The sequence below is a fragment of the Erinaceus europaeus genome, chromosome 5 (genome assembly GCF_950295315.1).
Source record: "Erinaceus europaeus chromosome 5, mEriEur2.1, whole genome shotgun sequence".
NCBI classification, from domain to species: Eukaryota; Metazoa; Chordata; class Mammalia; order Eulipotyphla; family Erinaceidae; genus Erinaceus; species Erinaceus europaeus.
Window position 1 is genome coordinate 300085 of NC_080166.1, and position 22561 is coordinate 322645.

Genomic DNA, 22561 nt, shown 5'->3' on the forward strand with positions numbered 1-22561 from the left:
GACCTGCAGCTAGTGGCTCAGACTAGTGACCTGCAGCTAGAACATCAGACTAGTGACCTACAGCTAGTGCCTCAGACTAGTGACCTGCAGCTACTTCCTCAGACTAGTGACCTGCATCTAGTGCCCTCAGACTAGTCACCTGCAGCTAGTGCCTCAGACTAGTGACCTGCAGCTAGTGCCTCAGACTAGTGACCTGCAGCTAGTGCCCTCAGACTAGTGACCTGAGGCTACTTCCTCAGACTAGTGACCTGCAGCTAGTGCCCTCAGACTAGTGACCTGCAGCTAGTGCCCTCAGACAAGTGACCTGCAGCTAGTGCCCTCAGACTAGTGACCTGCAGCTAGTGCCTCAGACTAGTGACCTGCAGCTAGTGCCCTCAGACTAGTGACCTGCATCTAGTGCCCTCAGACTAGTGACCTGCTGCTAGTGCCTCAGACTAGTGACCTGCATCTAGTGCCTCAGACTAGTGACCTGCAGCTAGTGCCTCAGACTAGTGACCTGCGGCTAGTGCCTCAGACTAGTGACCTGCTGCTAGTGCCTCAGACTAGTGACCTCCAGCTAGAGCCTCAGACTAGTGACCTGCAGCTAGTGCCTCAGACTACTGACCTGCAGCTAGTGCCTCAGACTAGTGACCTGCAGCTAGTGCCTCAGACTAGTGACCTGCAGCTAGTGCCCTCAGACTAGTGACCTGCAGCTAGTGCCTCAGACTAGTGACCTGCAGCTAGTGCCTCAGACTAGTGACCTGCAGCTAGAGCCTCAGACTAGTGACCTGCATCTAGTGCCCTCAGACTAGTGACCTGGAGCTAGTGCCTCAGACTAGTGACCTGCATCTAGTGCCTCAGACTAGTGACCTGCAGCTAGTGCCTCAGACTAATGACCTGCAGCTAGTGCCTCAGACTAGTGACCTGCAGCTAGTACCCTCAGACTAGTGATTTCTAGCTAGTGCCTCAGACTAGTGACCTGCAGCTAGTGCCTCAGACTAGTGACCTGCAGCTAGTGCCCTCAGACTAGTGACCTGCAGCTAGTGCCTCAGACTAGTGACCTGCAGCTAGTGCCTCAGACTAGTGACCTGCAGCTAGTGCCTCAGACTAGTGACCTCCAGCTAGTGCCTCAGACAAGTGACCTGCAGCTAGTGCCTCAGACTAGTGACCTGCAGCTACTTCCTCAGACTAGTGACCTGCAGCTAGTGCCCTCAGACTAGTGACCTGCATCTAGTGCCCTCAGACTAGTGACCTACAGCTAGTGCCTCAGACTAGTGACCTGCAGCTAGAACATCAGACTAGTGACCTACAGCTAGTGCCTCAGACTAGTGACCTGCAGCTACTTCCTCAGACTAGTGACCTGCATCTAGTGCCCTCAGACTAGTCACCTGCAGCTAGTGCCTCAGACTAGTGACCTGAAGCTAGTGCCTCAGACTAGTGACCTGCAGCTAGTGCCCTCAGACTAGTGACCTGAGGCTACTTCCTCAGACTAGTGACCTGCAGCTAGTGCCCTCAGACTAGTGACCTGCAGCTAGTGCCTCAGACTAGTGACCTGCAGCTAGTGCCCTCAGACTAGTGACCTGCATCTAGTGCCCTCAGACTAGTGACCTGCTGCTAGTGCCTCAGACTAGTGACCTGCATCTAGTGCCTCAGACTAGTGACCTGCAGCTAGTGCCTCAGACTAGTGACCTGCGGCTAGTGCCTCAGACTAGTGACCTGCTGCTAGTGCCTCAGACTAGTGACCTCCAGCTAGAGCCTCAGACTAGTGACCTGCAGCTAGTGCCTCAGACTACTGACCTGCAGCTAGTGCCTCAGACTAGTGACCTGCAGCTAGTGCCTCAGACTAGTGACCTGCAGCTAGTGCCCTCAGACTAATGACCTGCAGCTAGTGCCTCAGACTAGTGACCTGCAGCTAGAGCCTCAGACTAGTGACCTGCATCTAGTGCCCTCAGACTAGTGACCTGGAGCTAGTGCCTCAGACTAGTGACCTGCATCTAGTGCCTCAGACTAGTGACCTGCAGCTAGTGCCTCAGACTAATGACCTGCAGCTAGTGCCTCAGACTAGTGACCTGCAGCTAGTACCCTCAGACTAGTGATTTCTAGCTAGTGCCTCAGACTAGTGACCTGCAGCTAGTGCCTCAGACTAGTGACCTGCAGCTAGTGCCCTCAGACTAGTGACCTGCAGCTAGTGCCTCAGACTAGTGACCTGCAGCTAGTGCCTCAGACTAGTGACCTGCAGCTAGTGCCTCAGACTAGTGACCTCCAGCTAGTGCCTCAGACAAGTGACCTGCAGCTAGTGCCTCAGACTAGTGACCTGCAGCTACTTCCTCAGACTAGTGACCTGCAGCTAGTGCCCTCAGACTAGTGACCTGCATCTAGTGCCCTCAGACTAGTGACCTACAGCTAGTGCCTCAGACTAGTGACCTGCAGCTAGAACATCAGACTAGTGACCTACAGCTAGTGCCTCAGACTAGTGACCTGCAGCTACTTCCTCAGACTAGTGACCTGCATCTAGTGCCCTCAGACTAGTCACCTGCAGCTAGTGCCTCAGACTAGTGACCTGCAGCTAGTGCCTCAGACTAGTGACCTGCAGCTAGTGCCCTCAGACTAGTGACCTGAGGCTACTTCCTCAGACTAGTGACCTGCAGCTAGTGCCCTCAGACTAGTGACCTGCAGCTAGTGCCTCAGACTAGTGACCTGCAGCTAGTGCCCTCAGACTAGTGACCTGCATCTAGTGCCCTCAGACTAGTGACCTGCTGCTAGTGCCTCAGACTAGTGACCTGCATCTAGTGCCTCAGACTAGTGACCTGCAGCTAGTGCCTCAGACTAGTGACCTGCAGCTAGTGCCTCAGACTAGTGACCTGCTGCTAGTGCCTCAGACTAGTGACCTCCAGCTAGAGCCTCAGACTAGTGACCTGCAGCTAGTGCCTCAGACTACTGACCTGCAGCTAGTGCCTCAGACTAGTGACCGGCAGCTAGTGCCTCAGACTAGTGACCTGCAGCTAGTGCCCTCAGACTAGTGACCTGCAGCTAGTGCCTCAGACTAGTGACCTGCAGCTAGTGCCTCAGACTAGTGACCTGCAGCTAGAGCCTCAGACTAGTGACCTGCATCTAGTGCCCTCAGACTAGTGACCTGGAGCTAGTGCCTCAGACTAGTGACCTGCATCTAGTGCCTCAGACTAGTGACCTGCAGCTAGTGCCTCAGACTAATGACCTGCAGCTAGTGCCTCAGACTAGTGACCTGCAGCTAGTACCCTCAGACTAGTGATTTCTAGCTAGTGCCTCAGACTAGTGACCTGCAGCTAGTGCCTCAGACTAGTGACCTGCAGCTAGTGCCCTCAGACTAGTGACCTGCAGCTAGAGCCTCAGACTAGTGACCTGCAGCTAGTGCCTCAGACTAGTGACCTGCAGCTAGTGCCTCAGACTAGTGACCTGCAGCTAGTGCCTCAGACTAGTGACCTCCAGCTAGTGCCTCAGACAAGTGACCTGCAGCTAGTGCCTCAGACTAGTGACCTGCAGCTACTTCCTCAGACTAGTGACCTGCAGCTAGTGCCCTCAGACTAGTGACCTGCATCTAGTGCCCTCAGACTAGTGACCTGCATCTAGTGCCTCAGACTAGTGACCTGCAGCTAGTGCCTCAGACTAGTGACCTGCAGCTAGAGCCTCAGACTGTGACCTGCAGCTAGTGCCTCAGACTAGTGACCTGCAGCTAGGGCCCCCAGACTAGTGACCTGCAGCTAGTGCCCTCAGACTAGTGACCTGCAGCTACTGCCCTCAGACTAGTGACCTGCAGCTAGTGCCTCAGACTAGTGACCTGCAGCTAGTGCCTCAGACTAGTGACCTGCAACTAGTTCCTCAGACTAGTGACCTGCTGCTAGTGCCTCAGACTAGTGACCTGCAGCTAGTGCCCTCAGACTAGTGACCTGTAGCTAGTGCCTCAGACTAGTGACCTGCAGCTAGTGCCTCAGACTAGTGACCTGCAGCTAGTTCCTCAGACTAGTGACTTGCAGCTAGTGCCTCAGTCTAGTGACCTCCAGCTAGTGCCTCAGACTAGTGACCTACAGCTAGTGCCTCAGACTAGTGACCTGAAGCTAGTGCCTCAGACAAGTGACCTTTAGCTAGTGCCTCAGACTAGTGACCTGCATCTAGTGCCTCAGACTAGTGACCTGCAGCTAGTTCCTCAGACTAGTGACGTGCAGCTAGTGCCTCAGACAAGTGACCTGCCGCTAGTGCCTCAGACTAGTGACCTGCAACTAGTGCCTCAGACTAGTGACCTGCAGCTAGTGCTTCAGACTAGTGACCTGCAGCTAGTGCCTCAGACTAGTGACCTACAGCTAGTGCCTCAGACTAGTGACTTGAAGCTAGTGCCTCAGACTAGTGACCTGCTGCTAGTGCCTCAGACTAGTGACCTGCATCTAGTGCCTCAGACTAGTGACCTGCAGCTAGTGCCTCAGACTAGTGACCTGCAGCTAGTGCCTCAGACTAGTGACCTGCAGCTAGTGCCCTCAGACTAGTGACCTGCATCTAGTGGCTCAGACTAGTGACCTGCAGCTAGTGCCCTCAGACTAGTGACCTGCAGCTAGTGCCTCAGACTAGTGACCTGCAGCTAGTGGCTAAGACTAGTGACCTGCAGCTAGAACATCAGACTAGTGACCTACAGCTAGTGCCTCAGACTAGTGACCTGCAGCTACTTCCTCAGACTAGTGACCTGCCTCTAGTGCCCTCAGACTAGTCACCTGCAGCTAGTGCCTCAGACTAGTGACCTGCAGCTAGTGCCTCAGACTAGTGACCTGCAGCTAGTGCCCTCAGACTAGTGACCTGAGGCTACTTCCTCAGACTAGTGACCTGCAGCTAGTGCCCTCAGACTAGTGACCTGCAGCTAGTGCCCTCAGACAAGTGACCTGCAGCTAGTGCCCTCAGACTAGTGACCTGCAGCTAGTGCCTCAGACTAGTGACCTGCAGCTAGTGCCCTCAGACTAGTGACCTGCATCTAGTGCCCTCAGACTAGTGACCTGCTGCTAGTGCCTCAGACTAGTGACCTGCATCTAGTGCCTCAGACTAGTGACCTGCAGCTAGTGCCTCAGACTAGTGACCTGCAGCTAGTGCCCTCAGACTAGTGACCTGCAGCTAGTGCCTCAGACTAGTGACCTGCAGCTAGTGCCTCAGACTAGTGACCTGCAGCTAGTGCCTCAGACTAGTGACCTCCAGCTAGTGCCTCAGACAAGTGACCTGCAGCTAGTGCCTCAGACTAGTGACCTGCAGCTACTTCCTCAGACTAGTGACCTGCAGCTAGTGCCCTCAGACTAGTGACCTGCATCTAGTGCCCTCAGACTAGTGACCTGCATCTAGTGCCTCAGACTAGTGACCTGCAGCTAGTGCCTCAGACTAGTGACCTGCAGCTAGAGCCTCAGACTGTGACCTGCAGCTAGTGCCTCAGACTAGTGACCTGCAGCTAGGGCCCCCAGACTAGTTACCTGCAGCTAGTGCCCTCAGACTAGTGACCTGCAGCTACTGCCCTCAGACTAGTGACCTGCAGCTAGTGCCTCAGACTAGTGACCTGCAGCTAGTGCCTCAGACTAGTGACCTGCAACTAGTTCCTCAGACTAGTGACCTGCTGCTAGTGCCTCAGACTAGTGACCTGCAGCTAGTGCCCTCAGACTAGTGACCTGTAGCTAGTGCCTCAGACTAGTGACCTGCAGCTAGTGCCTCAGACTAGTGACCTGCAGCTAGTTCCTCAGACTAGTGACTTGCAGCTAGTGCCTCAGACTAGTGACCTCCAGCTAGTGCCTCAGACTAGTGACCTACAGCTAGTGCCTCAGACTAGTGACCTGAAGCTAGTGCCTCAGACAAGTGACCTTTAGCTAGTGCCTCAGACTAGTGACCTGCATCTAGTGCCTCAGACTAGTGACCTGCAGCTAGTTCCTCAGACTAGTGACGTGCAGCTAGTGCCTCAGACAAGTGACCTGCCGCTAGTGCCTCAGACTAGTGACCTGCAACTAGTGCCTCAGACTAGTGACCTGCAGCTAGTGCTTCAGACTAGTGACCTGCAGCTAGTGCCTCAGACTAGTGACCTACAGCTAGTGCCTCAGACTAGTGACTTGAAGCTAGTGCCTCAGACTAGTGACCTGCTGCTAGTGCCTCAGACTAGTGACCTGCATCTAGTGCCTCAGACTAGTGACCTGCAGCTAGTGCCTCAGACTAGTGACCTGGAGCTAGTGCCTCAGACTAGTGACCTGCAGCTAGTGCCCTCAGACTAGTGACCTGCATCTAGTGGCTCAGACTAGTGACCTGCAGCTAGTGCCCTCAGACTAGTGACCTGCAGCTAGTGCCTCAGACTAGTGACCTGCAGCTAGTGGCTCAGACTAGTGACCTGCAGCTAGAACATCAGACTAGTGACCTACAGCTAGTGCCTCAGACTAGTGACCTGCAGCTACTTCCTCAGACTAGTGACCTGCATCTAGTGCCCTCAGACTAGTCACCTGCAGCTAGTGCCTCAGACTAGTGACCTGCAGCTAGTGCCTCAGACTAGTGACCTGCAGCTAGTGCCCTCAGACTAGTGACCTGAGGCTACTTCCTCAGACTAGTGACCTGCAGCTAGTGCCCTCAGACTAGTGACCTGCAGCTAGTGCCCTCAGACAAGTGACCTGCAGCTAGTGCCCTCAGACTAGTGACCTGCAGCTAGTGCCTCAGACTAGTGACCTGCAGCTAGTGCCCTCAGACTAGTGACCTGCATCTAGTGCCCTCAGACTAGTGACCTGCTGCTAGTGCCTCAGACTAGTGACCTGCATCTAGTGCCTCAGACTAGTGACCTGCAGCTAGTGCCTCAGACTAGTGACCTGCAGCTAGTGCCTCAGACTAGTGACCTGCTGCTAGTGCCTCAGACTAGTGACCTCCAGCTAGAGCCTCAGACTAGTGACCTGCAGCTAGTGCCTCAGACTAGTGACCTGCAGCTAGTGCCTCAGACTAGTGACCTGCTGCTAGTGCCTCAGACTAGTGACCTCCAGCTAGAGCCTCAGACTAGTGACCTGCAGCTAGTGCCTCAGACTACTGACCTGCAGCTAGTGCCTCAGACTAGTGACCTGCAGCTAGTGCCTCAGACTAGTGACCTGCAGCTAGTGCCCTCAGACTAGTGACCTGCAGCTAGTGCCTCAGACTAGTGACCTGCAGCTAGTGCCTCAGACTAGTGACCTGCAGCTAGAGCCTCAGACTAGTGACCTGCATCTAGTGCCCTCAGACTAGTGACCTGGAGCTAGTGCCTCAGACTAGTGACCTGCATCTAGTGCCTCAGACTAGTGACCTGCAGCTAGTGCCTCAGACTAATGACCTGCAGCTAGTGCCTCAGACTAGTGACCTGCAGCTAGTACCCTCAGACTAGTGATTTCTAGCTAGTGCCTCAGACTAGTGACCTGCAGCTAGTGCCTCAGACTAGTGACCTGCAGCTAGTGCCCTCAGACTAGTGACCTGCAGCTAGTGCCTCAGACTAGTGACCTCCAGCTAGTGCCTCAGACAAGTGACCTGCAGCTAGTGCCTCAGACTAGTGACCTGCAACTAGTTCCTCAGACTAGTGACCTGCTGCTAGTGCCTCAGACTAGTGACCTGCAGCTAGTGCCCTCAGACTAGTGACCTGTAGCTAGTGCCTCAGACTAGTGACCTGCAGCTAGTGCCTCAGACTAGTGACCTGCAGATAGTTCCTCAGACTAGTGACTTGCAGCTAGTGCCTCAGACTAGTGACCTCCAGCTAGTGCCTCAGACTAGTGACCTACAGCTAGTGCCTCAGACTAGTGACCTGAAGCTAGTGCCTCAGACAAGTGACCTTTAGCTAGTGCCTCAGACTAGTGACCTGCATCTAGTGCCTCAGACTAGTGACCTGCAGCTAGTTCCTCAGACTAGTGACGTGCAGCTATGCCTCAGACAAGTGACCTGCCGCTAGTGCCTCAGACTAGTGACCTGCAACTAGTGCCTCAGACTAGTGACCTGCAGCTAGTGCTTCAGACTAATGACCTGCAGCTAGTGCCTCAGACTAGTGACTTGAATCTAGTGCCTCAGACTAGTGACCTGCAGCTAGAGCCTCAGACAAGTGACCTGCATCTAGTGCCTCCGACTTGTGACCTGCTGCTAGTGCCTCAGACTAGTGACCTGCAGCTATTGCCTCAGACTAGTGACCTGCAGCTAGTGCCTCAGACTAGTGACCTGCAGCTAGTGCCCTCAGACTAGTGACCTGCAGCTAGTGCCTCAGACTAGTGACCTGCAGCTAGTGCCTCAGACTAGTGACCTGCAGCTAGTGCCTCAGACTAGTGACCTGCAGCTAGTGCCTCAGACTAGTGACCTCCAGCTAGTGCCTCAGACAAGTGACCTGCAGCTAGTGCCTCAGACTAGTGACCTGCAGCTACTTCCTCAGACTAGTGACCTGCAGCTAGTGCCCTCAGACTAGTGACCTGCATCTAGTGCCCTCAGACTAGTGACCTGCATCTAGTGCCTCAGACTAGTGACCTGCAGCTAGTGCCTCAGACTAGTGACCTGCAGCTAGAGCCTCAGACTGTGACCTGCAGCTAGTGCCTCAGACTAGTGACCTGCAGCTAGGGCCCCCAGACTAGTTACCTGCAGCTAGTGCCCTCAGACTAGTGACCTGCAGCTACTGCCCTCAGACTAGTGACCTGCAGCTAGTGCCTCAGACTAGTGACCTGCAGCTAGTGCCTCAGACTAGTGACCTGCAACTAGTTCCTCAGACTAGTGACCTGCTGCTAGTGCCTCAGACTAGTGACCTGCAGCTAGTGCCCTCAGACTAGTGACCTGTAGCTAGTGCCTCAGACTAGTGACCTGCAGCTAGTGCCTCAGACTAGTGACCTGCAGCTAGTTCCTCAGACTAGTGACTTGCAGCTAGTGCCTCAGACTAGTGACCTCCAGCTAGTGCCTCAGACTAGTGACCTACAGCTAGTGCCTCAGACTAGTGACCTGCAGCTAGTGCCTCAGACTAGTGACCTGCAGCTAGTTCCTCAGACTAGTGACTTGCAGCTAGTGCCTCAGACTAGTGACCTCCAGCTAGTGCCTCAGACTAGTGACCTACAGCTAGTGCCTCAGACTAGTGACCTGAAGCTAGTGCCTCAGACAAGTGACCTTTAGCTAGTGCCTCAGACTAGTGACCTGCATCTAGTGCCTCAGACTAGTGACCTGCAGCTAGTTCCTCAGACTAGTGACGTGCAGCTAGTGCCTCAGACAAGTGACCTGCCGCTAGTGCCTCAGACTAGTGACCTGCAACTAGTGCCTCAGACTAGTGACCTGCAGCTAGTGCTTCAGACTAGTGACCTGCAGCTAGTGCCTCAGACTAGTGACCTACAGCTAGTGCCTCAGACTAGTGACTTGAAGCTAGTGCCTCAGACTAGTGACCTGCTGCTAGTGCCTCAGACTAGTGACCTGCATCTAGTGCCTCAGACTAGTGACCTGCAGCTAGTGCCTCAGACTAGTGACCTGGAGCTAGTGCCTCAGACTAGTGACCTGCAGCTAGTGCCCTCAGACTAGTGACCTGCATCTAGTGGCTCAGACTAGTGACCTGCAGCTAGTGCCCTCAGACTAGTGACCTGCAGCTAGTGCCTCAGACTAGTGACCTGCAGCTAGTGGCTCAGACTAGTGACCTGCAGCTAGAACATCAGACTAGTGACCTACAGCTAGTGCCTCAGACTAGTGACCTGCAGCTACTTCCTCAGACTAGTGACCTGCATCTAGTGCCCTCAGACTAGTCACCTGCAGCTAGTGCCTCAGACTAGTGACCTGCAGCTAGTGCCTCAGACTAGTGACCTGCAGCTAGTGCCCTCAAACTAGTGACCTGAGGCTACTTCCTCAGACTAGTGACCTGCAGCTAGTGCCCTCAGACTAGTGACCTGCAGCTAGTGCCCTCAGACAAGTGACCTGCAGCTAGTGCCCTCAGACTAGTGACCTGCAGCTAGTGCCTCAGACTAGTGACCTGCAGCTAGTGCCCTCAGACTAGTGACCTGCATCTAGTGCCCTCAGACTAGTGACCTGCTGCTAGTGCCTCAGACTAGTGACCTGCATCTAGTGCCTCAGACTAGTGACCTGCAGCTAGTGCCTCAGACTAGTGACCTGCAGCTAGTGCCTCAGACTAGTGACCTGCTGCTAGTGCCTCAGACTAGTGACCTCCAGCTAGAGCCTCAGACTAGTGACCTGCAGCTAGTGCCTCAGACTACTGACCTGCAGCTAGTGCCTCAGACTAGTGACCTGCAGCTAGTGCCTCAGACTAGTGACCTGCAGCTAGTGCCCTCAGACTAGTGACCTGCAGCTAGTGCCTCAGACTAGTGACCTGCAGCTAGTGCCTCAGACTAGTGACCTGCAGCTAGAGCCTCAGACTAGTGACCTGCATCTAGTGCCCTCAGACTAGTGACCTGGAGCTAGTGCCTCAGACTAGTGACCTGCATCTAGTGCCTCAGACTAGTGACCTGCAGCTAGTGCCTCAGACTAATGACCTGCAGCTAGTGCCTCAGACTAGTGACCTGCAGCTAGTACCCTCAGACTAGTGATTTCTAGCTAGTGCCTCAGACTAGTGACCTGCAGCTAGTGCCTCAGACTAGTGACCTGCAGCTAGTGCCCTCAGACTAGTGACCTGCAGCTAGTGCCTCAGACTAGTGACCTCCAGCTAGTGCCTCAGACAAGTGACCTGCAGCTAGTGCCTCAGACTAGTGACCTGCAACTAGTTCCTCAGACTAGTGACCTGCTGCTAGTGCCTCAGACTAGTGACCTGCAGCTAGTGCCCTCAGACTAGTGACCTGTAGCTAGTGCCTCAGACTAGTGACCTGCAGCTAGTGCCTCAGACTAGTGACCTGCAGCTAGTTCCTCAGACTAGTGACTTGCAGCTAGTGCCTCAGACTAGTGACCTCCAGCTAGTGCCTCAGACTAGTGACCTACAGCTAGTGCCTCAGACTAGTGACCTGAAGCTAGTGCCTCAGACAAGTGACCTTTAGCTAGTGCCTCAGACTAGTGACCTGCATCTAGTGCCTCAGACTAGTGACCTGCAGCTAGTTCCTCAGACTAGTGACGTGCAGCTATGCCTCAGACAAGTGACCTGCCGCTAGTGCCTCAGACTAGTGACCTGCAACTAGTGCCTCAGACTAGTGACCTGCAGCTAGTGCTTCAGACTAATGACCTGCAGCTAGTGCCTCAGACTAGTGACTTGAATCTAGTGCCTCAGACTAGTGACCTGCAGCTAGAGCCTCAGACAAGTGACCTGCATCTAGTGCCTCCGACTTGTGACCTGCTGCTAGTGCCTCAGACTAGTGACCTGCAGCTAGTGCCTCAGACTAGTGACCTGCATCTAGTGCCCTCAGACTACTGACCTGTAGCTAGTGCCTCAGACTAGTGACCTGCTGCTAGTGCCTCAGACTAGTGACCTGCAACTAGTGCCTCAGACTAGTGACCTGCAGCTAGTGCCTCAGACTGTGACCTGCAACTAGTGCCTCAGACTAGTGACCTGCAGCTAGTGCCTCAGACTAGTGACCTGCAGCTAGTGCCCTCAGACTAGTGACCTATAGCTAGTGCCTCAGACTAGTGACCTGCAGCTAGTGCCTCAGACTAGTGACCTGCAGCTAGTGCCCTCAGACTAGTGACCTGTAGCTAGTGTCTCAGACTAGTGTCCTGCAGCTAGTGCCTCAGACAAGTGACCTGCCGCTAGTGCTTCAGACTAGTGACCTGCAGCTAGTGCCTCAGACTAGTGACCTGCAACTAGTGCCTCAGACTAGTGACCTGCAGCTAGTACCTCAGACTAGTGACCTACAGCTAATTCCTCAGACTAGTGACTTGCAGCTAGTGCCTCAGACTAGTGACCTGCAGCCTCTGCCTCAGACTAGTGACTTGCAGCTAGTGCCTCAGACTAGTGACCTGCCGCCTGTGCCTCAGAGAAATGACCTGCAGCTAGTGCCTCAGACAAGATGCGCTCCCGGTGGCAACTGTGGCCTTGCTGCCACGTGAGCTGAGTCTTCTGCATCTGCACTTTCTCAGCCGGTCACTGGGTTCACCAGTTAGTAGAGGAAGCTGAACACAGATCTCTTTCATTCACTCACTGCCTCACAGCGCCGGCCGTAAATCTGCCCTAAATAGCCATACCTTTTTTTTTTTTTTTTTTTTTTTAACATTTCAGCCTTTTACTAATTTAGCATTGCGGACAGCGATATAATAAGACATCATTGTTCGACTAATTGCTGTCCGAAATTATAGCTTTTCACTTATGGAAAGCATTGATTCTTCCGTGAAATATAGCTGAAACACCAACTTGGAATTTTGGACTGACCCAATGTAAGAATTCTTGGGCTGGTGAATGATAAGCGACAGCTGTGCTATTAGACATGCGCTAGCTGAAACCGCTAGATGTCTGCATTAGCCTCCGCGTGCGCTTCCCAGGGTCCCCACCAAATAGAAAAAGGTAACCACAGTGAGAACCCAGACGATGGAGGATGGAGGATGGAGCTGTGTGTGTGGAACTTAGTTCTGGCTTGAGAGTTCAGGCTCAGCTCAGTCCTACCATAGGCCAGAGCAGAGCAGTGTCTGTCTGTCTGTTTCTCTCTCTCTTACACACACACTAAATAAATAAATATTTGAAAATTATATTGCATATAAATATAACTTTATTGGAAAGTCAGCCTTCTAACTTGCAAGCAAATAGGATAGCACCAGAATGGTATATGCTACAAGGCTATAGAGTGAGTGTGTGTGTGTGAGTGTGTGTGTGTGTGAGTGTGTGTGAGTGTGAGTGAATGTGTGAGTGTGTGTGTGTGAGTGTGTGTGAATGTGTGTGAGTGTGTGTGTGTGAGTGTGTGTGTGTGTGTGTGTGAATGAGTGTGAGTGTGTGTGTGTGTGAATGAGTGTGTGTGAGTGTGTGTATGTGAATGTGTGTGAGTGTGTGTGTGTGTGAATGTGTGTGAGTGTGTGTGTGAATGAGTGTGTGTGAGTGTGTGAGTGTGAGTGTGTGTGAGTGAGTGTGTATGTGAATGTGTGTGTGAGTGTGTGTGAGTGTGTGTGAGTGAGTGTGTGTGAATGTGTGTGTGAGTGTGTGTGTGTGAATGTGTGTGAGTATGTGTGTGAATGTGTGTGTGAGTGAGTGTGTGTGAGTGAGTGTGTGTAAATGTTTGTGAGTGTGTAAATGTTTGTGTGAGTGTGTGTGTATGTATGTGTGTGCATGTATTTGTGTGTGAGTGAGTTTGTGACTGTGTGTGTGTGTGAGTGTTTGTGTGAATGTGTGTGAGTGTGTGTGTGTGAGTGTGTGTGTGAATGAGTGTGTGTGTGAGTGTGTGTGAATGAGTGTGTGTGAGTGTGTGTGTGTGTGTGAATGAGTGTGTGTGAGTGTGTGTGAATGAGTGTGTGTGAGTGTGAGTGTGAATGAGTGTGTGTGAGTATGTGTGAGTGTGTGTGTGAGTTTCTGTGTGAGTGTGTGTGAATGTGTGTGTGAGTGTGTGTGAATGTGTGTGAATGTGTGAGTGTGTGTGTGTGTGAGTGTGTGTGTGAGTGAGTGTGTGTGAATGTGTGTGTGAGTGTGTGTGTGTGTGAATGTGTGTGAGTGTGTGAGTGTGAATGTGTGTGAGTGTGTGTGAATGTGTGTGTGAGTGAGTGTGTGTGTTTGTGTGTGTGTAAATGTGAGAGTGTGTGAATGTTTGTGTGAGTGTGTGTGTATGTATGTGTGTGCATGTATTTGTGTGTGAGTGAGTTTGTGACTGTGTGTGTGTGTGAGTGTTTGTGTGAGTGTGTTTGTTAGTGTGTATGTGTGTGAATGAGTGTGTGACTGTGTTTGAGTGTGCGTGTGTGTGTATGTGTGTGTGTGAGTGTGTGTGTGAGTGTGTGTCTCACTGTGAGCATCTGTGTCTGTGTTTGCCACCAGGGTTATTCCTGGGACTCTATCCTCAGCACTCTCAGTGACCACTTTCCTTCCTTCCTTCCTTCCTTCCTTCCTTCCTTCCTTCCTTTTTTTTTTTTTTTTGATAAAGATGAGAGCCATAGCATGACAGAGAAGGAAGAGACAGAAGTTTCCCTAATTGTTTTAATGTTTTCTTTTTAATGATGTGTTATATTATTACTTATTTATTACTGGATAGAGGCAGAGAAATCGAGAGGAAGGGGAAGGGAGAGATAGGCAGGGGAGAGACCCGCAGCCCTGCCTCACCACTCATGAAGCTCCCCCTGCAGGTGGGGGCTGGGGGCTCGAACCCAAGTCCTGGTGCCTGGTAATGTGTGCGCTCCGCAAGCTGAGCTCCCACAAGCCCCTCGTGAGTTTTTTCTTGTCATCCCCGGGGCATCACCGCTGCAGGGTGACTGTTTAAGATGGAGAGGAGACAGTGCAGTGGGGCAAAGCCACAGCCTGAAGCCCCTCCAGCGTGGTGGGCACTGGGGTCAATTCGGGTCTCGCAGTGGCAAAGTGCCCGCCATGCATGCGAGCTGCTCTTCCAGCCCTCGGAATGTCCTGGTTGCCTCCAGGCACTGCTGGCGCTGAAGGTGGCTCCATGCCCTGTACAAGTGTTCAAAGGGAAGATGTCTCCATGGACCTTCTTCCTCAGTCGCCCTGCGGTCTGAATAGGTCGCGCAGGGGTTCAGAACTTGGTCTTGGGCTCTGCAAAGCCCAGTGTGCCTTCATCCGCTCTTGCTCTGTCTGTGGTCTAGCCTGCCACGACCACCTGCTGGTACTGCCACCACCCAGTGCCTCCTGGTGGCCGGGCCACGCTCGCCCGTGCAGTCTGTGGGTGGTTCTGTGAAGTAGGATCACCTGGGTCAGACCCCACACAGCTCCCAGCACCAGAGTCCCTGTCCCTCCCCTCCACTGGAAGCTCCCCTGTTCTTTATCCGGGAGCAGGGACCCAAATTCTCTATGGGGAGCAGCAGGTGGAGTCTGGCGTCTGTCATTGCTTCTCTGCTGGACATGGGTGTTGGCAGGTGGACCCACACCCCCAGCCTGTTAGCATCTTCATTTTATGATGAAGAAACATGAGCATGGAGAGGACAGGCAGCCGGGTGGTTTGTCAGTGCCAGAACTAAAGTCACTCCAGCTGTGTAGAGCTAGGGGCCACTCCCCTAACCACTGTGCCACCCTGTCTGCCACCCTGTCAGAGATGCCGGGGAGAGAAGTGCCGTGGTGTCATCAGGCAGGCATTGCTGGGCGGCACACTGCTCCGTCTTTACACGTCTACCCCACAGGCTCAGCAAAAGTCACGCTCTCCACGTGAGGAAGCCATGCCCTTCCATGGTTGCCGTGGTCTCTGCCGCCCTCTGTGTGTCTGGGTGAGAGCCCATCTGAGAAGCTTGCCTGCGCCTTTCCACACGCAGGCTCTCACCACAGAGCCTTTACGGAGAGCATGGCAGAGACACGGGAGGTGCGGCGGCCTCATGAGCAGTTAAGCAGTGCTACAAGCTTCTGTTTCTTTCTCCCTGTCTTCCCCTTCCCTCTCAATTTCTCTTTGTCTCTACGCAAAATAAACAGAATATTTAAGGGGGCCGGGTTGAGCACACACCTTACATGTTACAGGGTTCAAGTCCCCGGTCCCCCCAACCCCCACCCCTGCAGGGGGAAAGCTTTGCGAGTGGTGAAGCAGGTCTGCAGGTGTCTCTCTGTCTCTCTGTCTCCCCCCTCCTTGATTTCTGGCTGTCTCTATCCAATAAACAGAGATAATATTAAAAAAATTAAAAAGAGAGCTTGAAATTTTAAAAAATAATAAAATAACTGTAAGAGTTCAGAGTTTAATTTCTAGAATATAAATATATTCTCTTAAAGAACAGAGGGGTTCTCTTAAAGAACCAGTAGGGTGGGAGTGGGTGGTCCAGTGGTAAGTGACTATGAAAAAGGTGCCATCTCTAATAGGTGGAGAAGGGCCTGAGCAGTTGGCCTTCTCTGGGGTTCTGGGGCCGCTTCCTAGCCCGCCCGCCGAGGGCTCTGCTGTTGAGCTCTGTGAGAACCATAGTGAGCTGGCGGAGGCGGGGGTGGGGGGTGGGGGGGGTGGGGGGGTGGGGGGGGTGGGGGGTGGGGAGGTGACTTGGCGGGGTGCCTTCTGGTCGGCTCTCCTCGTGGAAACCGTGGGGTAGAGGTAGCAGACCAGGTAGCGACAAGGAGGCCGTGGACAGAGCTGAGAGCCAGGCCGTGGGCCCGCAGCAGAGGCTCACAGGCAGGGCCAGAGGGAGGAAGAGCCTCCCGCCATCTCTCCTTGTGTCCCCCTGAGGCCGCCCACCTGGTCTGTCACTGAGGGAGTCCTGAGAGAAACGACAGAAAGAACTTGCATGGACATGAGCTTGGTTTTTTCAGATTCTTATGTTTTGATCACTTTCAGTATAGAAGTGGGAGGCATATATATATCTGTGTGAATTCCCTCTTTTTAAAAAAGCCTAAGGGACTTAGGTGGCCACCTGGTTGAGCACACACATGACAGTGCGCAAAGACCCGGGTTCAAGCCCCCGGTCCGCACCTGCAAGTGTCTGTCTCTCTCCCTCTCTCTCCCTTATCCTCCCCCTCTCAATCTGTGTCTCTTTCCAGTGATAAATAAATAAATAAAATATAAAAAAGAAAACCTAGAAAGCATTGGAACAAGCCTATATATGTTTATTAATAAAATGAGGGGTGGAGAGGGGAGGACGGCGGGACCTGAGCGTCACCGGCATAGGACCGAACGTGGGCCTCATGGCCTGAGACTCCAATTCTGTGTCCACGGCGCCACCTCCTGGGCCACTTGGTGGGTTTCCTATTTAGGACGTTTTGGTTTTTGAAATAAGAAAAAATGGGCAGTTGGCATGTGGAACTGGAGGCAACAGATGGTTCCAAGTTACATCAGTAACTTTGCCACAGCACAACGGCACGAAAACAGTATACATGGAAACTGGCTGTTCAGTGCTTTTTGCTCCCCACTTCTATATACCAGCCAGTAAATTGTGCGAGATGTCCGACTCTATTATTAAGCAGGCACTCGTGAGTTAAATTATGGTAGTCTTTATGTCAGGCATGCTATGGCTACGCTCAGTATTCAGCAGGTCACATAGCTAAATGCTTTTTGACTCAAGATATTTTCAACTTACAGTCTTTTCACTGAACCTTAACTCCATCACAAATAAAGAAAACTATTACAGAGGAGGATAGACACACGCGAATCTGCCTGTTCAGAACAAAGCAAAGACTTATAAATACTCAAGGACCAGACCTGCACACGTACAGACAGAGCCAGCTGCCTGTGCAGCTCAGTGTTGTCTCCATGCAAGGACATTACTAATTATTTTATTTTTAATACTTATCTAGTTATTATTGGACAGAGACAAAGAAACTGAGAGGAGGGAGAGACAGAGAGACAGCTGCAGCCCTGCTTCACCACTCATGGAGTCTCCCCTCTGCAGATGGGGAGCAGAGGCTTGAACCTGGGTCCTTGCACACCGTGACATGTGCTCAATCAACCTGGTGCGCCACGGCCTGGCCCCAGGCAAGGGCATCTCTGGTGTCGTTTCTAAGCGCAGCCAAAGACCGGCTCACCCTGTGATGACAAAGTCTGTGGCAGGAGCAGACCAGCGGCCTGAGAGGAGACAGCGCCACAGGGTGGCGTCCCCTAAGGGGCTCATCACAAAGCCCGAGGAGACGTCTCCTCAGGGCCTCACAGGCACCTGACAGAAGCCGCACTGCCCAGAGTGGCTTCTTGTCTCTCTCGGAGCCTGTCTGGCCTCCAGCTGCGGGGGTGTGTGTTAGGTGACACCAGGCGTGTCACTGAGAGCAGGCTCGCGCCCATCCTTTTGCTGCTGAAGTCACAGGACAAGGCCAGGGTCTCGGGCCAAAGCCATGAACGGTGGCTGCAAGCAGAGGGAACTGTCAGTAAAACTGCCTCGAGTTCGAAGACCGACTGACCTGAGGGAATTCGCAGGACGGCAGCAGGTGCCTTTGTCTGCCTCCCATCTTCACGCAGGTTCGAGGGGAGCGTGAGGGGGTCGTGCTGGGCTCTCCTCTCCCCAGCTGGAGAGAAGCCAGTGAGGTTTCTGGAAAGGGGACAGGCTGCCTGAGTGTGAACCCCGCGTCTCGGGCCCCTTCTGTCAGCCCAGGGCCTCTCCTGCCTGTGTCCAGAGCCGCCCTGAGGAGACTCACCTGGGCAGGATTGGAGGTCGGGGGAAGAATCCGGGAGAAACACTGCTGTCCTCTAAGTTTTTATATCGTTTAAACGTTTCTTTTCTTACATTCACGTATCTATGGAACAGGCGTCTGCTATTTTCATTATTTGGTGAGTAAGGTCATTAAAAACAAAGACACTTCAGTGCTGTAGCCAAGCTGACTGCTCAGCTGGTGGAACTCAGACTCGTCCAGAACGCCCAGCTCACATGTACGCTGGTGACGCACTGACCTCTCTCTCTCTCCTTCACAAAACTTTTTCCCTCTTTCCTATTAAATATAATAAATCCTTTTTTAAAAAAAGATTCAGATCTGGGGCCAGGCAGTGGCACACCCAGTAGAGAACACATGTTACCATGTGCAAGGACCTGGGTTCGAGCTCTGTGTCCTCGTGAGTGGTGAAGCTGTAGGTACCCCACACAGACTCAGTGGAACACTGGGGATCCAGCCCTTTCTGCCATCTTCTCAAAAGATGTTTTAGAAATAAAACAAAATTTAATTTTAAAATGTTCCAGAAGGGAGTCGGGTGGTAGCGCAGTGGATTAAGCGGACGTGGCACAAAGCGCAAGGACTGGCGTAAGGATGCTGGTTCGAGCCCCCGGCTCCCCACCTGCAGGGGAGTCACTTCACAGGCGGTGAAGCAGGTCTGCAGGTGTCTGTCTTTCTCTCCCTCTCTGTCTTCCCCTCCTCTCTCCATTTCTCTCTGTCCTATCCAACAAAAATGATGACATCAATAACAATAATAATAATAACTACAGCAATGAAACAACAAGGGCAACAAAATGGAATAAATAAATAAATATTAAAAAAAGAAAAATGTTTCAGAAAGCTGTGACATGTTGCAGGCATGTGGCCAGCCCACTGCGGTGCAGGGGGTTCTGGAGCCAGACTGAGCTGCCCGTCTCAGTTCTAGAACCAGACCCATATTTCTCCGTGTGTAAATAGATAATCACATCGCCTCACAGCCAAGATTTCTCGCCAGTTCTACCACTTAGCATCCTGTAACTTGGAATGATTTCCTTAGGTGCTTGGCAAGTGTAACCACCCCGGAACCTGCAACCCTTCATCTTAGTTCCCGTCTTTGCTAAGACACTGAGGGGAGACGCATGGGGGAGCCGGGGAGAGAAAGGGCTAGGAGGTGACCCCTGCTTGTGAGGTGACATGGATTATGTTTCCTTGGCTGCAGGAGACCCAAGAGAGTCTCAGGAAGAGACACGATGGTTGTCAGGGGCTTTGAGAGGGAAAGATGAAAGTGTCTGTGTCTGAGTAACCGATATGCTATTGTCTGTCCTTCCCGCCCGACGCCTGGGCCAAAGCACAGAGCAGTGCCCTTGTCACACACGGCCTCAGCAGACTCAGAGGTTGCAGTGGGTGTCTCTCTCTCTCTCTCTCTCTCTCTCTCTCTCTCGGGAAGATGGGAGGTTTCTGAGGGAAACGCAGCATGAATATTCACACAGTTGTTTTAAACCGGAGCCCTGCTCAGCTCTGGCTTATGGTGGTGTCAGGGACTGAACCTGCGGCCTCAGAGTCTCAGGCATGCAGGCATAACAGCTGTGCCATCTCCTTACCCCTCAGTAGGTGTGTATGTTTATTATTATCTTGTTTATTTACTAAGTAGAGACAGCCAGATATCAGGAGGGGGAGGGGGAGGTAGAGAGACAGACACCTGACAGAAGCTTCACCCTGCAGGTGGGGACCAGGGGGCTTGAACCCAGGTCCTTGTGCATTGTAACATGCACTCAGTCAGGTGTGCCGCCACCAGGCCCCAGAAAGCAGACTGTTTCAAATTATCCCTGGGTTTTATCTTGCTCTGCTGTCCCTGATTTGATTTAGACAATGAGCAAGAACTTTCCAATCCATTTCTCTTTCAAGGCAGTAGTCAAGTGAGCAGGAGTGTTCGCAACAACAATGATATTTGCTTCCGTCTGTGGCGGGGGGGGGGGGCGTTTAACGCACCCAGCAGAGTGCACACCTTAAATCTAGCATGCCTCTCTTTGCAGCAGAGCGGAAATATTCACACAGGTGTTTTCTTCCCAGTCCACGGTGCTACGCCAACCCATGGACTGCTTGGTTTTTGTTTCCTATATTGGTGACCACCTAGTCCGTTCCAGCCAGTTTCAAGTCTAACAGGAAGCCACCACCTTCTCCCCTTTGCCTCCATGAAGCGTGCGGTGTTTCTGACCCTGGCTATGTCTCCGAGCCGTGACTGTGGGCACGTGTGAGGGGCAGCTCTGCAGACACCGTTTCTGCCCCAGAGTCCCCCACAGACCCAGAGGCAGGGGAGCCAGGGGCCTTGTCTCCTGCTCTGCAATAAACAGGGCTGTGACTGTCCGATCTCGTTTGCAAGATGCCACCGGGGTCTGAGCCCCGTCTTCTCCAGGCTCTGCCTCTCAGGGTGCTCTGTGGGGCACAGAGGTGCTGTCGGGCGGGGAGCTGAGCTGCGTTGTTGCTGAGAGGCGAGGAAACACAGGGCACGAGCCTCAGCCGTCTGCTCACAGTGTAAGGACGTTCAAACCCTGTGTTAAGCTTCAGTGCTGCCAAGATTGCCCAGAGTTCATTCCCTCCACCACAGAAATTCCTGTCTCTGTACCCAGTCAAGAGATGTTTTGGGGGCCAGGTGGTGGTGCACTGGGTTAATCAATCATAGTGTGAAGCTCAAGGATCTGGGTTCAAGCCCCAACTCTCCACCTGCAGGGTGGTCACTTCCCAAGTGGTGAAGCAGGTCTGCAGGTCTATCTGTCTCTCCATCTCCCCCTCCTCTCTTAATTTCTCTCTGTCTTATCCAATAAAATGGGGAGAGATGTCTGCCAGGAGCAGTGGATTCATAGTGCTGGCACCAAGCCCCAGTGATAACCCTGGAGGAAAAAACAAAAAGAAAGAAAAGAAAGAAAGTAAAAAAGCAAGGAAGGAAGGAAGCAAGGAAGGAAGAAAAGAAAAGGAAATATTTTGAACCAAAAGAGAAGAATAAAAATAAATCCCAAAACTAAGTCAAGAAGAGATATCCTAGATGAATTGAGCAAAGGGTGGGGAAGACTCCCTCATATCAAAGATTCAAAGGTAAATGTGGGAGCAGCAAGCTGAAAGGAACATTGAAGTGTTGAGTTTCAGGACCAAGTTCCCATCTCCCTAGAGGCAGCTCCATTCTTGTCCCTGAAGAGACTTCTCCGGTTTCCGACTTGAGGCCATACCCCCGCTGCTTCCCTGGCAGAAGCCCGCAGGCTGGTTGAGAGACCGTCTGGCCTAAGGAGCGTGGAGGAGGTCGGCACCGCCCTTCCCACCCTGAAGCGAGGGCCTGGCTTCTGAACCAGCAGCATCACTGGAGACTGTCTTTGGAGCAAGTAGGGAGGCGCCTGCGGGGTGTGTGAGGGCGGAGGGGACACTTCTGAGGAGTCTCTGAGACGCTCTCATGACAAGGTCTCCCACACACACTGGGCTTTGGATTCTCGTTCTACTTCTCTGACGGCAAGCGAAGACCCTGTGGACAGAGCCGGGGCTCAGTAGACGCGGGCACTGAGTGCTCGTGGGAACAGCAGGAGAGGACGGAGCCTCTGGTGCGCCCACTGGCTCTGGCGGGCCAGCGACTCCAAAACCAAGTGGTGACGTGGCACCGGCAGTGGGGCCGGCTGGGCAGGCCTGGCCGAGCACCTTGTCACCAGGCCTGCAGTGAACTCAGAGCCGTTCCAGACGCACTTCTCCAACCTGGGGCAGCACAGCTTGTCCAAGGGGCGTCCGTGGACCTGAGCCCAAGCTGTGGCTCCTTACACAGCTGCAACTGTGCTGACTTGCCATCAGGGAGGATCACAACACCCTCTAGAGAGACCCAGGGCCGGCCGGCAATGCTGGAGAATAGAATTCAGTCGTGGAAATATGATATTCCTAAATAAAAAGGATCACGGAGTGCAAAGTGCCAGCACATCCCTCTGCCTCTATCCATAGTGACTGAGATGACTTGTCGGTCCTGTCTGCCTTTAGGTATTCACACCTCTGGCTGCACGTGGTCGTGTGGCATTGCAGTAGTGTTACACCCTGGCCTCTTTGACCTTTTCACAGGACATTATATTCAGGGCAGCATCACCCTTTATTTTACAACTATTCATTTATTAACGTGAGAGAGAAAGAGGGAGGGAGAGAGGAGGGAGTGAGGACACAGGAGAGACCAGAGCATCATTCAGGACTCCCTCCAGGCTCTAGAGGCCAGCGCCCCACTCACTGGCCCACCCCACCTCACTCCAGCCCACAGGCCACAGGCTTCTTCCTTGCTGGAGCATGAAGGCGTCTGCATCTGTGGCTGCTGTGAGCGGCGTGCCAGAGCGTAAGCAACTCACCAGAGGGATTCCAATCCTGGGGTATTTTTTTAAATGATTTCTTTAGTTACCTATTTATTTGATAGGACAGAGCAAAGTCGAGAAAAGAAGGAGAGATAGAAAGAAAAAAAGAAAGAAAGAAGGAAGGAAGGAAGGAAGGAAGGAAGAA

General features: G+C 52.8%; 1 protein-coding gene across 2 annotated transcripts in view; it reads left to right on the top strand.

Annotated features, from left to right (window-relative positions):
* The window catches only part of SLC1A3 (solute carrier family 1 member 3), an 88677-nt gene that overhangs the window by 1211 nt on the left and 64905 nt on the right, over positions 1-22561 (top strand). The window lies entirely within an intron of this gene.